This window comes from Micropterus salmoides, unplaced genomic scaffold (genome assembly GCF_014851395.1).
Source record: "Micropterus salmoides isolate LMB-PRFRI ecotype aquatic unplaced genomic scaffold, ASM1485139v1 Ms_hic_scaffold_4, whole genome shotgun sequence".
NCBI lineage: Eukaryota > Metazoa > Chordata > Actinopteri > Centrarchiformes > Centrarchidae > Micropterus > Micropterus salmoides.
Window position 1 is genome coordinate 33,974,187 of NW_024043372.1, and position 12,498 is coordinate 33,986,684.

Consider the following 12,498-nt stretch of genomic DNA (forward strand, 5'->3'; position numbering starts at 1 on the left):
TTTGTGGTTTTTGAGACAGCCCAGAGTCCTGCACGGTGATGGTCAGCAGTAAAACACAATTCAGATGCACTGGATTGAACCGGGACCTCATACATGCAAAATCATTGCATTACTAACTGTCCATGAAATCCTATGTATGTAACGAATTCTTTAGGCGTATCCTCAGTCTGTTTTTGTCCTGTCCTGTCTCTTTAAGGCCCCCTACTCTGCAGCTGATTGGCTAACCCTAACCCTAACTGGGTCCATCAAGTCATGCACCCTGGCCCAAAAAGCCCTGAAAGAAACGGCTGTGAAACTGTGGATAATTTGTATTTCAGAGTCACAAGCCAGGTGACATGACTTGTTTCACTGTTAGAATTCGATCTATTTGTTACCGTAACATTTGAAATGTCTAGAAGAGCCACACGATTAAATCATTTTAACTTTATCGTGCTGCATGACTTGTGTGGGACGAAAGAGCTCAAGAGTGATGGGAAACGCCACCTGAGTGCATGATTTTTTTTCAAGACGTTCAAAAAATCACAAATCTCAAAAACTAAATGTACTGACACGGGTTTACAAAGGCGTGTTAGAGAGATATGCTGTTTGTAGTTCACTTGCAATTTGATCAATTCTGTTTTTTAATTGACTCACTCTGGATTAGCATTCTGAGCGCACTGGCACGGCAGACAAGTGTTGCTGAGATGCAGGGTTCCAGCCATTGTTCATCATTAGACAGGACTGAGGAATATGGATTATGGATGATGTAGTCATTCTAAATGTAACACATAGACTGTTAAAGGCTTTGATATGAATGCTCGGCTGTCAGACAGTAAAGAGCCTGCCTCAAACTGACCACAGATCCTGCTGTGACCACAGCATGAGATAGAATCAGAGATCAATCAAAGCCTTCGTTAATGGAGCCAACACTGGAGAGGATTTCTGCTTGGTCTATCACCAGCTTCCTAAAAAGCAACAAGATGGAATCGATTCAGTACTTTTGTCTTTCTGATCTTACGGCTGTACTGCTTCTTCCAATTGAAGTGTAAATTGTAACTATTTAGGGTCTGTTAAAGGCACATATATTATGTTTTGGATATGTGATCAATGTTGTCCTCTGTCACAGCTACAAAAGGTCATAAATGAGCACAGTCTGCTCCTATTGACTTTATTATTTGTCACACAGTAACCTTCTGTGAGCGAACAACCTTTAGCATACAGTATTTGTATCTGTGTTCCATGTTTCCAAATTTGGCTGGCACTGGAAGAAAAATGTTTCTGAAACTTAAAAGACAGGAAAAGGGTAAACATTTAACTATATGTTTTTAAAATAAATTTTATAAGTTGCACTTTATATGTGAATTGTGCATAATTACTCAATAAAAACAAAATGTTTTCTTGGAAAATCTACTGTCAAATGGTCTCTCCATGCTGTCCCAACTTCAATATGTCCAAACAGAGCAATTCCTAAACCTCCCTTTAATAGAGTCTTTCAGGGAGGCACAGGAAGAGGAACAAATGCCTCTATTCAGTAGCGTCCAAAATGCTAATGCCTCTGGCTCTTAACACGTTTATAAGGGTTCCCATGTCACGACATGGCATAGTCCTCCCTAATGGTGGCTGTAGCTGCATGAAAAAGCCAGACACATTTCAGAACATGACAAATATGACAACGGGGAACAGGCCTATCTGAAAGATGTAAGCAAGCATGTTGTGTTGTAGTGAACATTGAGGTTTTTTTCTTCACAATGACTACAGTCACTGAAACCTCTGTTTGGAGCAGATCATGGCCCTTGACATTTAAAATATCTATAAAAAGTTACTGGCATTGTGTTACTGTAACAGCCCCCACATCAGCATAGTCAGGGACTTTGTGGACTTGTTAAAGGGAAAAGGGGGGGAAAAAGGGGTAATAAAGTGACGATAGTGCAGGTGCTGTCATTGAAAGTAGGCCATTTCAGTGGGTAATATTGAATTCCAGTAACTATGTGCTCCCACATGTAAATGATGGTAACACAAGGTTCTGTATTGGAGAAACTTTCTGCCAGCAAATAAATGAAGGGCAGGCATGGGTTTAGTGATTGCTTGGGAAAGTAATTACTCCTTATCTGTGTGGCTGCTGGGAGGCAGTCTGCAGAGCCAGGCTCCAGCTTCCAGGCCATTTTGGATTGATATTATGTCATCTGCTCAAAAGGTATTTCTTGAGTGACATTCTGGTCAACCCGTGGAACAATGTTGTATTGAGCGGTTTGAATGATTAGACAGCAGAGTACATCAAACTTTTCTTTCAACTCTTAATTCCATTTTCAATATGTCATTTCATGATCCAAAGCATACTGCTGTTTGAAGACATTTGTTGACAAGGGAAACATCGGACTGACATTATCGAACTGTTCAGAAAATGAGATGGAATCTCTCAATACAGGGTTTTTCCTGGCTCAAAATGACGGCAGCGGTGGTACCATCCTGATAGCGTGCACGTGTGCATGTGTACCGTGTCTTCAGCTGGCTCAAATAATTATGTAATTGAAGAAAATGACAATTTTCACCATCCATCCATCCATCGTCAACCGCTTATCCTGCGTACAGGGTCACAACACAACACACAAGCTCATGTGTCGCAGTTAACAGCAAGTTTTTTATAATGTTAAACCAAATCAAATATTTTGGATATTGAAAGTTCATCTGCAGTTTGCTTCCTTATATAAATGATTTGCTTTTATCGGTATGTGTGTCATGTTCTCAGATATTGCAATGAACTAATTGTCCCACAGATGTCTGTTTGAACTTCTGTATTCAAAAAAGGGAAAAAAAACGTCTTTATGTCCTTGCATTTCACCCGTGTAAACAAACACACATAGAGCAGTGTTCGTAAACGCACACTACCATTCGCAACAGCATTTTTAAACGCCTGCTGGTAACTTAGAGCTATATTAAAACACGGAACGGCAGTAAAAAGCAGTTCTGTTTTCTTTCATGATTTTTTTGTGTGGCAAAATCTTACCAGCAGAAACAGTGTGGTCCAGCCAAACACGCAGCTCTTATCTTCCTCTCTGGAAGTTTTGGCAGCATCTGACCTGAATCGGGTCAAAACTGTCAGAGTTTTTTCAAGAGCTGGAGGAAATTTGACCGCCTTGACCCTGCAATATTGCTATCGGTGTTTTGTTTTGATTTTGACTTTGCAAAGCTAGAACAACAATGTGACAAGCTGCCATCAATGCTACTTTTTGACAGGAGTGAATTACTTCGGAGTGCTTTTCCCAGGTCTTTTCTTGGATCATTTAAGCAATTCAAAAACCTTCATTACACACAGTAGTCATCATTTGTGCTCCAGTGTGCCGGATTCTGTGTTTCCGCTATCAGTTACCGTCATTCAGGCTGCCCTCTTTGTTTCTACTTCCACAGTAATCCCTGCCCTCATGTTACCTTACATAAAACATTATTCCAATTGTAATAAGGTATGGAGATTAAGCATTTGGGACTGATTAGAAAGGAGATCAGATTTAAAGTTTGACGGCGGCTGCGTGATTGGCAGATGAAGATCGTGGCAGAATCTGATTAGCGAGCTAAAGAGTGAACGCCTGTGGTCAGCTAATTGAGAGCCAGGAAGAGAGAGAGAGTTGAATGAATGAATACAGTCCTCCTGGTTGCACGTTTCCCAGCACGTCTTATGCTGCTGTTCAAAGCAATCTACAACAGTTTGGTCAAACATTTAAGCATTCTGCCATGAACAAATGGACAGCTATTATACCATCACAAAAATCACTTACCATTGCTTAGTCAATGCTACTTCCTTTTTTTGATGACCCATCTTTGTTGTCATTGTCCCACAGTTCTTTTCTAATGTAATACTGAGTGTACACTCATCACTGACGATGCTTTTAATCTGTTGACATGTGCATCAAAAGAAACCATGAGACTGAGGTTGCTGGTACCTTTTAGTCTACACTTTTGTGCTGTTTGCCTTTGTATGGGACGTTGAGGAGCTCACAATGCTGTGTGTTCAATCACGAGTTAACCTGATTATCCAGCCAACACATGGAGCTACGGGAGGTCAGCTGTGGGCCCGGCTTGCCATCGGCTAACCTGTTACTGGGATGTGGTCCAAACCACAAAACAAATCTATATTGCCTCAGTGTTTGAAGTAGCATGCATGATTACAATAGACCTTTCTTGTGCAAGGCTGAGTGTATAGATACAGATAGCATGGCAGCATTAATGATTTTTATCTACATTTTCTTCTCTCACACTCTCCTGCTGTACGTTCGATTTTATGGTTCCGCAAATTAGATTTGATCCCACTCAGTGCAGATGCTAGGCGGCAGCTATATGCTGTTGTTGCGTCAGCACTTGAACTTTCGAAAACCTGAGGACGCTAGTCTCCTTTTGCTCCAACCACTTGATACCTCTTGAGACCTGAATTAACTCCCTCTTTGCTCATTTGAAATGTAGAGCTTTTTACCGCTATTGTTTAACCCTTTATGCAACATGTAACCTTGAAAACTGCATGCTTATTTTGCCTGGTTTTCCAAAGCTCAATTTTGAATGCTCTAAATTGTCAAAACCTGCTTGAACAAAATGAATGTTTGATAAATGGAAAAATGAGAACTGCAGCTAGTGTCACCATCATGAGTCATAATCTGGACACAGATTGTATTGATTGGCCTACAGAGGGGTGCTAGAGCTCCAGAGCTCAGCGTCTCTGTGCTGTTTGTTATTGAGCTATAAATTGTGAAACTTATCTGAGCTCTCTATATTGAGGTAATGGTACTTTTGTTTTCTTTAAAAACAATCTGGGGGTTTATCTGTGTGTATTTTGAATATAAAAAAGGTAAAAATCCATTGCAAAAACATTTTATTTTAATGTTTTAAAATAAGTTTTTGCCTACTACCTTGCTGCAAGAGGACCAACTTTGGAAAGTGCAAATCTGCATAAAAATCTGTTTAAAACAATTTCTGTAATTCTGGATCTAAATTAAAAAATAGTTGTCAAGCTAAGTCACAAATTGGCGTAATAATAAAAGCCAACATGTGGGAAAAATACAGCAATTAGTTCTCCTCTTTGTGACTTTTAGTACAATAAACAGCAGACATCCACCCACACACAGAAAACACAAAGCTATATTCTGTCTTCAGGCAGCGCTTTTGATGTTAGCCTGACAAAGGCACCAACTCCAAAAGCCCCTTTCACTGGATTTTTTAATGCCCCATGTGTCCTTTCAAGTGTTGTAAAGATAACTTTGTGGGTGTGCCTCGTTTTTCAGTTTGAAGCAGGCATTTGTTTCATTTGTTCCAGCATCCTTTCAAGTGGCACCAGCTCTTAGAAACATTGAGATCAGCATACCTAGATTGTCTTGCGGTTACATTTCCTGCTCTATAATTTTTTCCACAGTTCTATCATTGTACTGAACACTACAATAATGATGGAAATCAGCCATTTTCATGATTGGCCAGTCAATATTTCACCCCATAGGAAAACTGCACCTGTTTTGCCTCAGGTCACCAGGTGCTGCATTATGCAGCTCATCCATACATTTCCCAGGTACTCTAAGTTGTCTGTGTCATTCATGAGGTTGTAGGCAAATGTCAAGTTCTTGCTCTTCCTCACTTGGCCTCTCCAGACACAGTGAATAATTTATATACATTTTTACAACCCACTGATCACTTCGCCCCAAGTATCAAATGCTGAGCTTGATTATCCTGCAGCATATGTAGCATAAAAATACAACTGCACTGATCCATCAAATGAAGGAATATTTGCATAGTAGTGCTGTTCCCGGTGTACTTTATAGTATTGTGCCTATGGGCTTTTACACCTGACATGGGCTAATTGGCTATCAAGAGAGGCTCTGAGAATAATAGTTCTACAGGTTTCCCACCACTGGATGCTTCCCGTGGTCAAAAGTATAAGACACGTTTGATATTGTAGCAATGTTGGTTCTCCCAAATAGATACATTTTCAGGTAAATATTTCAGAGTCAAGGAATGATGAAGGCAAAGTAACATCTAGACAGATATTGTCCGCCCACACACACACTGAAGTAGACCTGCCAGTGTTCTTTTTATGTGCTCAGTGAATGGCCATGAGCATGAAGCTTGAACCGTTTTGTAGCGAGCCTATTGACGTGTAAAAACACACACACACACACACACACACAGAGGAGGCCTTGCCCTCAACACCCCCAACCCTCCACACACACACACATCTTTAATTTGTCTCAAATATTGGTCTGCCTCCTCATCTCTTACTGTGCGTCCATGTGAGACGGATCCCACCGACATTTTCCACCGCAGGATTAACTGTGTAGCGCGACGGGCCGCTCTGCCTCAGTGCCCCTGAAGGGCTGACCCCGAGGTGTGTGTGTGTGAAGAGGTGGCCAGCAGGACACTCCTTAGAAGGCTATTAGATCCTTACTGCTTATTATGAGTGGGCGTGCAACTAAATTATCTGCCTTGCTTTCCCTTGTCATGGGACTATAGGCGTTAAAAAAGCTTGTTTTCCGGAAATAATTAATCCTACTTGTTGGCATAATAATATTGTGGAGAGCATGTTGCTATTGCCTTGAGTGTTTCCTGATGAAACCTTTTCTCTGACAGGTGGGCTGCTACAGATATAGATGATCATCGTCTCATTTAGCTTCCTGCCTGCAGGAAATTTCAATCACATTACAACTGAGCCAGCCTCTCTGGAGAGGGGGATTTGATTCAGGCTAGAGTGTGCATTTGTGTGAGCAGGTCTGTGCATGTGTGAGCGCGCTTGTGCATGTTTGTGCATGTTTGTTCACATTGTGTGTGTGCGCGCCAATATGTGAATGCTGATCCCTCCAACTATTTGGAAGGCTGTATGTCTAGGGTGTATCTCAAAACAGAGCCAGGCCTGGTTACCATGCCTACACATTTTACTAAGAGACACTGCATTTATCTTAATGAATTCATTTTCAAGCTTATGTTTGCCTATGTATTCTCTGTCAGCTGAGTACACACTCTAAATAACTATAGAGCAGAGCTGTTTTCCATTGCTAAAAGTGACCTGGGGGGAATAGTTTATTGATTCTAGGGGAAACGTGATTAAATTGAGGTCTAAGTGGACACTTCATCTGAACTTGTCTACGAGAGAGAGGGGAGATAAGAAAGTATAGGAGCCAGTCTGCTTTTGTCAAGGCTCTGCTCCACACTATTTCCTCTTTGATGTGGTTAAATTAATTGCTTCCTTAATTTTTTTAGAAGTAGGTTGACACATTGTGTTGACTTCAAGTTCTAAGTAGCTTAAAGTAATAAAATAAAAAGGGTGGGGCTCGACAATTTTGGTTAAACAGATCATCTTGAAACTCTTGTCACAGTGAAGACTGGTTGTTTATCTTGAAGATTAAAATAATTTTACTGCACTTCTGACATCTTGCATAAGGGCATGCTGACATACAAATCTCCTGCTAATATTAATAGTTGTATATTGTTTTTTCTTTGCATGGTGATTAGTGCAGCTTGTGTGAAAAGAGTGTTTGCTTCATTTCACTGTTTATAAAAGTCGTGTTTGCTTGCTTACTGTAGGTGTTGTGCAGCCAGAGATGGAACAGACGTTGTTGTGCACATTGTGTTCAGTAGGTGGGCTAATCGGGAGTAGAGATCCCCTGATCACTGTCACGATCACTGAGCGCACCATCTGTGATGCTCTGATGGCCGGCAGTCTGGCTGAGAGAGCTGGATCTGGTACAGTCTCTCTCCTCGCAGGCTGCAGTCAGTTCTGCCTTCACACTCTCCTGCGAGTGTGCTCTTTTACTTGCCTTGAAAGACCTGGAACCTCTTAACACTTGATAGCAGACACTTCTTAAGCTGCATCACAATGACAATATTACACATTTTGCATGGTTCAGATAAACCACGTTGTTGATTTATCTGTTTTTAGATATCTATTGTTTGATCAGTTTCTCTGTGGTGTGCCCCACTGAATAAATCAGCTGTCAGCGTGGATCTGGAAATAATTGAGGAGCCTGTTAAAGTGCCATGGATAATGGAGAATTGCATGATTGTGGGTAATTTTATTGCTGGAATTTTGTCTGTTTTTCATTTGCAGTCACAGGTCATAAACAGTACCAGTCACATCTCTGGCAATAATCCACGCGTTCTTGCTGAGTTCAAATAGAGTTTGTGATGGAATTCCCAAACTGTGACCTGAAAAAAATGTATAAACATGCTCATGTAGGATGCTGCACTACCCAGCTCCACAATGCCTCAACCCAGGAAAACTTTTCATCAATGCCTAAGGGATCAGTAAGAAGATAGGGACACCTGTTACCATGACAACTTATAAGAAAACCATACACAGAAATGCATTGGTTTTCATATTGATTCAGAGTTCAGAGAATAAATCACATGGTATCAGCCAAAGACAGGTTGCCTTGCTTTATCTGCAAGTGCCAGGTTAGAGGCTTATTGACCGTTTGTGACAGATTGAGTAACAGACGACTTTTTGGTGAAATGGGCCGTGTGCCCAAAGTTCAATTAAAAGCCTCACACTGTGTGTAGCCAGCATATTTGCCAAATGGCGGAAAAAAGTTTAAATCAGTCTTCATGCCTCTTCAGCAATCTAATTGTCCTTCATGGACCTTTTAATGCTTTAACATTAATCTTAACAGTTTAAAAGAGATTTTTAGGCGTCACGTGAGCACATGCTTTTGAAACACATTTTGAGGTTTTAGTGGGGCCATGAACTGCCGGTGTAACCACCTGCGTTTTTCTTTTTCTCCTCTCAAAGCAGACAGAGGGGGAGCAACATGGCTTTAGCTCTGAATGGGCCTGGTGTTGTTTGTGCTTTACTCTCATTCAGCCTGGTCTTGCAGCAGGTCAAGAGCACATTTTTTTAGTTCCGCTGACACAATACGGCCGCAGACCTCCATTTTGTTGCGGTCAGATAACGTTTAGTGCTGTTTGAGGGAGATAAGAGATGTGTCATAAATTAAAGATGTTGTAAACATTTGCCGTTCTGAATGAGTCCTACCCATGTGAAGTCAGAGTCTATGCTCAAACCATATCAGACTGGGAAATGTGACAAATGACACATCATGTGCCAGTGAAGCATGGTGACAGCAGAAATTAAATTTATGAGAGTTTATTGAGTTGCACGATGTGCTTACACTTTCTCCCTGACTTCCTTTATGGCATTTTAACAATTGGTTCAAAGTGTGAATAAATGTTTGCCTTCTTGCCTCTGTAAGTCATGTGCAAACCAATGAATCAACCGAGCTAGAAGTGTGAATGAGCCAAAGTAGCGCAGAGAGAAAGGGGAAGAGGCTTTCCCCGGGGCAGTGCCCAGGACAATGTCAGGTTTGTCTGGCCCAAGTGCATGAACACTAAGCTTTTCGGAACTGGCAGCCCGCCCCGGTACCTACCCATCTCCCCCGGCTTCCAGAGCTGTCCAGCCCCGGAGCACTAAGCATTTGTGCAAAGTTCATAAGGCTTCCCTCTGTTTGTGTGGCCATAATGGCAGCTCCATCCTGTTGTAGCTCAAAGAGTGCTTATGGGCTCTAAGGGCCTTACGCTGGCACTGCAGAGGCGTGTGAGTGTTCTCAGTTACTGACTTTGGCTGACTGCTCTCATATTGAAAAGACCAGTGTCCCCCTGACAGCTCTGAAGCTCAACCTCCATTTAAATTCAACATAACAAAAAGTTGTAGTCTGTACAGTTTCCCCCCGATAAAATTAACATATTTAAATGCTCCCGTAACAAGCTGCTAAATGAATTAAGATATCTGTCCAGACCTATAAAGGTAAACGATCTCACCTCCACCATTTTCCAACTGTCAGCATTTGTGAGGCTCGACTGATAATAACCTTGTTATTTGTGGCTGCAAGTTCCGTCGCAGCAGCCATGCCTTTGGTTGGTTTTTCACTGCGGTTTACGACCCACATCAGCATAATTCAAGCATGACCCTCCTCCCCCCTTTCATTTTCTGCCTTTCTCCCCGTTAAAACCCAAGTCTCAGGCTAGGGTCCACACCATACATCATCCAGACTGGGGGTGCTTCCTCCCTTCCCCCCACTTGTGTGCCGTGGGAGAGAGACTGCAGGTTTTTTTGTTGGGCCGGTGGAAGGCTCTTATCGACAGTCTCAGCACTCTCTGCACTGAGCTTTCCCCTGACATGTCACCCAGCCTCCTCTCAAGTCCATCTGTAAAGTTGTGGAATCTGGTCCCTGTTCTCCTGCGTGGAGCAATCAGGTCCACTTGAACCCAGTCGCATAAAAAAAAATAACAATAAAAACACAGATTCATTAAATCAAAGATCCTTTTACAGTAGGACGAGAGGAGTGGGCTTCAAAGCTCCAACAATGCTGGACTAATGCTGGGCGACAATCTTCAGAAGTATTAGCAATTAAGGAGATTGTCACTGGCTGACAGAGGGAGATTGCAGCAGGAGCAAAACTCAACAGATTTTCACACAGCAGGTGATCTGTGCTTCCACCTAGTTACTGTTCATATTCTTTCTTCTGTTGATCAGTGCAAATAAACACTTTGCATCGTGCCTTCAGGTGCAGCAAACATCTTTCACGATACTGAAGAGGGGCGAGATGGAACTTGCATTCCTCCACTCTCCTTTGTACACGCCCGGTGAATAGCCTTTAGATCAGGCTTTGTGAGAGTGATTGTCAGTGGCTTAATGAGCGTCTTTGCCAAGCTAGAGGCTTTGGCAACATATGTGACTACAGTGCCTCTGTTCCTCTCTGTCTCCTGCCTGTATGACAGAACACAGAACAAGCTCAGCACTGTCCAATTTTCTGCAAATCTGATTTTACCTTTAAGTCTTGGTTTCCTTTTCTTGTGGATGTTATTACCTGGAAGGGAATGGTTATTCCTCTCATGGGGACCAGCGCTGAGAATGAAGTAAAATCCCGTAAGTATCACATACTATCTTGGGATGTCTATAAAGCGGTCGCAGCACATTTGGGTTAAGCATGTTTTGGTCTTTCCATGTGCTGGAGAAACTCTGGGAGTCATTCAGCAGATGAGATTCATGAGCTTTTCAGTCATGTTATATATGAGTTGAACTGCCATAGCTTGTTTTTTCTAAGTGTAATATACTTTAATGTGAAAACTGAGCCTCGTAGCATATAGTAGAACAATCTGCCATTACAGGTTTTTATTAATAATTCTTTTTATTTTTTTATTAGAAGTAAAGAAAATTCCCTTGCTTCTTACGTGATTTGCTCTTAAAAGATTGTCTCAATGCAGAAAGGTCAATCATTGTAAATGTACTGTACAGTATGACCAAAGTCACAGATACTGTACGTACCAAATTAAAGCATGTTCAACCTGAAGCCCCGCTACAATGTACCTTGACATGTGCATTTTAGTCCGTTGAATAACTGATTATTTATTTTTGTTTTTTAGTTTACAAGTTGTGTAACTAAAAAGGTAATGGCAGTAATAATATATCTGTGTATTTTAAGTACGGATCATTACAACTATTCTACGTTTAAAAAGCAGCAAGCAGTCACACGATGACAAAAAAAATATCTATATATATAATAAAACTGTGACGCATCAAGATCCGTCAGTAATAATTTTATCATCGCATGAACCGGAATTGCATTGAACCCTGAGATTCCCACGCCTAAAATGAAGAATTATAATGTTCAGATACTGTTGTAACTGTTTCAGAGAAATTCAACTGCATGGTCATTTTGGAGGCTTTTGAGGTTTGTGCTGCTGTTGAACTGTTCATATACAGTGGGTGGGCAAAATAATAGAAACACCTGTCAGAATAACACAATACAATTCAACAGCACCTCAAACTGCAGCCTCCAAAACAACCATACAGTTGAAACCTCTCAAGAACAGTTTCTACAGAAAAAGGAACATTAGAACCTTTCAAGGATTTATTGCAAGACAGTTGAGTTCACCCAGCTAAATGAGTGTAACGTGGTAGCATGTGATGCAACTTTATAAGCATCTTTTGAGTCACTGACACTTGATTCTAGAAATGACTCTCAACAATAGCTTTAAAATTGCTGTGATTCACAGTTATATTAGATTTTTAAGAAAAACACCATTAGACTCAGTAGTAGATTACCTGACCTATTAGGATGAGTTTATTGTTGTTGTGTCTGTTGACTGTGAGCTTCCGGCGTGAATAGTGAGATTCTGCCTCGTCTTGAGCTCATTCCATTTGATTTGTCTCAACACGACCTCAGCTCAACCCTATTAAGTGATAGAGAGGCACAGGAACTGGGCCGCATATCCGACAGCTGTGTCAAACAGCTTACCCGGAGCAACACTGTCCAGATGCTCAAGCACGGAACAGGAAATTCAAAATGCTGATCATCAGAGAACCTCTCATTTCACAGGCTGAAATTATGATTTTCACTGTACGCATGTATGTATGTACCAAGGGATTAAAAAATGGATGAAGCAGCAAAGGTATTTCTTTAAAAATGTGTTTTTGCTGCTGCTCTGTGTGCTGTAGGGACATCAGAAATTCTTGGTTGTTGGCAGAAATAAATTGCTTCGGGGTCTGATGGAGGTAAG

At 41.4% G+C, this 12,498-nt stretch overlaps 1 protein-coding gene across 1 annotated transcript in view; it reads left to right on the plus strand.

Annotated features, from left to right (window-relative positions):
• The window catches only part of chl1b (cell adhesion molecule L1-like b), a 65,566-nt gene that overhangs the window by 16,926 nt on the left and 36,142 nt on the right, over positions 1-12,498 (plus strand).